Raw genomic sequence first — 4,029 nt, forward strand, 5'->3', positions numbered from 1 at the left:
AGGTGGAGGGCTTGTGGCTTGTTTCGAGACATCTTAACCACTCGGCCACCGCGCCTCCTGATTATAAACTCATTTGATGTTACCATGTCAGCATTAGTGACGTCATAATGGTCACGTTTTGGGTTTCAGTTATACCACCATAGACTTTACTTTGCCTTGTCAACTTAGATTGTCTCTAGACGGAATCATCACATTTGAGCCAGATTTCTACTGTTTTAGTTTATATAGTACAAGTGGCAAGTGAATGTAAATGTAACAAATCAATATTCATGACTATGAGAGAACTTAATTTTGTCTAAAAGTTGGAGAATTTCCTGGCTTTTATTCTTCAACTTGTAATTTTACCAACAAAATTGACAAACATGTAAAACAAAATCTTTTTCACTTGTGTTATCCTAGTACAATACAAATATCTTAACTACACAATAAAATATAATATTCTTAGTTATAGAGTCAGTTACTGTACTTACTGACCCCAAAAAGTTAAGCCATAGAATTTGAGTAAGATGTATAGGGACAAGGGCATATTTGGCAACAACCTGGACCTGTTAGAATCTTACATCAACCCTGAAAGTGATTGTAATGCCATGCAATGTAAGATTTCTGTATTTGGGTACATGATCTTTGAGAATTTTATATCAACTATTATATCAAGGAATTATTTAGTTTGGAATTTTCTGTTGATCCATTTCGTGTACATGTGCATTGTTGATAGAAAATGTAGTTTCAGCCCATTAGAAGTGAGTAAAACACAGCCATATTAGATATAATAAAACAAAGGACTATGTATGGTTTGGGCCCTTTTGGCACTCAAATCCATCAAATTTTCAAAACAGTTATTAAGTTATTAAATTGTTGTATTTGAAATATTTAGTACATCCCTGATTCAACTTTAATCACTGTTTTGTAACTATAGAACATCCTTGTACAAACTTGGTACTTACTGAGAATAACACATATGTTTGTTCAAGGATGTGCTCTATGGTTTCTGAAACAAAAAATGTCCAAAGTTGTCAAATTTTCATATTTTCATGATTCATGCAATTTTTGGATGGTTACCATGGAAACTACATCATGGCAACTACATCTGCAAAATTAAAAAGTAGTTATTATAGTTTAACTTAATCAGGGATGTACTGTGTCAAATTTAATAATTTAAAAACAAAATGACAGTTTTGAAAATTCAAACCATACATAAAGACTTTTTAAAAGTCCTTTATCACATTAACATTATGACAAAACTAGTATCTCAAGCCATATCTTAAGACACAATGTAATAACACTAGTATGACGTCACACTATAAAAATATTTCATGGGTTACTGTGCTCTAGTTCATAATATTTAACCCGAGGTGGTGGTAATCAACTAATGTTACATTGCACGAGGCCGAAGGGTATTATTGTAATCTAGGATTGTCTCTGTAGACGGAAACATCACATTTGAGCCAGATTTCTACTGTTTTGTAGTGACGAGATTAAAAGTTTCACTAAAGTTATTTGATAAATTGAATCTGACGGGCTCGTGGCATATCAAATTATTCAACTCATTTGATAAGTTTCGTATTACAATAGCAACTCATTTGAGTTCCTCTATTTATCACATCTAAGGTAAGAACATTTTCAAGGATATCTGATAAAAGGAACACAAAATTCAGATTATGTCTTTATATAGCTACCAGGTATATATCATTGACATCTTAAAAGCCAGAAGCAGTTTTCACATCTTTCAAATGATAAAACTATTATTTGGATTACTTTAGAAATTTATGTTGCTTTGCAGTCATTCAGGTCAAACTCCTTGCATTAATGTTACTATTGAAATGTATTCAAAGTCAGCGGAATGTAAAGCTTTATGTTTATTTGTATATTCTAGGTCTGCTTACATTACATATCTGCGAAATTGACATATTGATTTTGAAATCATAGTTTGCCATTGTTTCTTACAATAGTGTAATAGATATTGTTTGAAGATAATAATATTAAGATGGTGTGAATACTGCTTAAGGTAAGCTATGAACAATTGTATAAGGATGCCAAATGTTAAAGTATGTTAGAATATTATTATTTAAAAAATTGCCAAATTGAAAAAAAAAAAATTGAGATGAGTTTGCAAAAGAAAAAGTTTTGAATTTTGATTTACTATTTATTCAGTTCATAGCTTACTGCTAGGGGGCACTCTCACAAACCAACATAAAGTGGTGTCATTATGACAATATACATTAAGTGCTTAATATTGCACATTCCTCAGACATCATTTGAAGAGAGTGAATGTTTCAATAAAACCGAAACACACACCTGCTCAGTGATCATTTAGTGTATCTCAACACAAATTTATAGTGTAAACTATGTACAAAATGTACAATGACTTTAGTTTAATTGCACATTTATGTATGAGGACTTGATCATCTAATCCCAGTTTATTTTTGTTCACATTTGCATATTGCTGGTCATCATAATGGTTTTTCAACAGTTCTGAATGCTCTGTCTGGTGTCAGCAAAAGGTAAGGCACTATATATACTATGTACAGAACAAAGATTTGTGTGTACATGTATGTGGATTAACAGTGTAAGGTTCCCTCAGAGCACCTGTGTGTACATGTATATGGATTAAAAATTTATTTAAGGTTCTCTCAGGGCACCTGTGTGTACATGCATGTGGATTAACGAGCCTATGGGGATCTCAACCCTTGGGTTGGGCATTCATTGAATTACCCCTAAGGTTGTGATTTCATTGTAACACCCTGGTTCCCACAAGTAATTGACATGATTTTGAATAAAACCTTATCATTTTATACATACCTTTATCATTAATCAGCTACTTTCATTCATTCATTTTATTCATTTGATTTGTTTAATCATTCATTTATTTTGTTTCAGTCATGCTAATAATTGTACCGTTCGGTCCTGCATTGAGTTGAATTTGACCATATATTATTTCCAACATGTAGACACCATCAAGAGGAGTTAACTACTTTCTCGAAAATACCAGACACAGTTACCTGTCTATAAATGACCATAGTATTAATTGGTGAGCATAATTTGTCTGTTTTCTTTTAATAATTTTTCTTCTTTTTTTTTCAACTTTGGTTAGATAGTCAAGCAGAGTGATGAGTTGTCTCCCTTCCACTGTCTGTAGGTCTCTGATGAAGGGCAGTCATCCTGAACTCATCGTGTATTATCGCGGAAATAACCAATTCCCCCTATTCCCAGAGGAGTTCCGGATGATTTAGCAATCAGATGACCTAAGATGGTAGACCACAATTACATGCTTCCCGTTCCATTACCCACGAATGAAGTTCCTTCAGAAATGTATGTATTTTATGAAGACATGCAGCATGTCTCTGTGAACTTAGTATTTGTCAACTTTAATATAGTATAGATGTCTCCTATGCATGTTAATATTAGTAGTGTGAGATCACAGGCGTTTGGCTCTATATATAAGTTTCTTTTCTACCTAACTTTTTGAAGCTGAAGTATTGACATGCAGTGGTTTTCGAGCTACCCATTAGAACCCTGACGTGTTCATCGGAGGACAACACAGTATCCGACCAGATGAAATCTGACTGTTTTACGATGTTTCTGGATACCTAGTGACATTTATATGGCATGATATATTTTTATATATTATTGCCTTCTTTTGAGCGCACTATGGCCTCATAGTGACTGTGTTCTCGAGGTATGGCATAGTGCCCGAGCCGGTGTCATATAAAATTTTGACCCCCTCCCCCCCCCCCCATTAAATACAATATTTTATGCATAAAATATTAATACAATATTTTATGCATAAAATATTGACCCCCCCCCCCCCCCCCCCCTATAAAATATTGATCCCCCCTAATGCAGTATAATCATTGATAAACTGCACCCTAGATATATACATTGTAGTCCTGAGAAGTAAAATCATCAGTACCTATGGATTTGCTCAGGTAATACACAAGGTGTCACACTTACCTCTAAGTGTGGGGATGGCCCCCTGGGGCTACATGTACATACTTATCTATATACATATATAGGCCTGCCCCATGTATC

The 4,029-nt window shown here is 33.9% G+C and overlaps 1 long non-coding RNA gene across 1 annotated transcript; it reads left to right on the forward strand.

Annotated features, from left to right (window-relative positions):
• Nucleotides 1-988: 988 nt before the first annotated feature.
• On the forward strand, nucleotides 989-3,307 carry LOC138335752 (uncharacterized). The gene is made up of 3 exons (XR_011210323.1): nucleotides 989-2,501; nucleotides 2,878-3,028; nucleotides 3,137-3,307. It is a non-coding gene; the product is annotated as an uncharacterized lncRNA (long non-coding RNA).
• Nucleotides 3,308-4,029: the final 722 nt, after the last annotated feature.

The sequence above is a fragment of the Argopecten irradians genome, chromosome 11 (assembly GCF_041381155.1).
Source record: "Argopecten irradians isolate NY chromosome 11, Ai_NY, whole genome shotgun sequence".
Taxonomy (NCBI): Eukaryota; Metazoa; Mollusca; class Bivalvia; order Pectinida; family Pectinidae; genus Argopecten; species Argopecten irradians.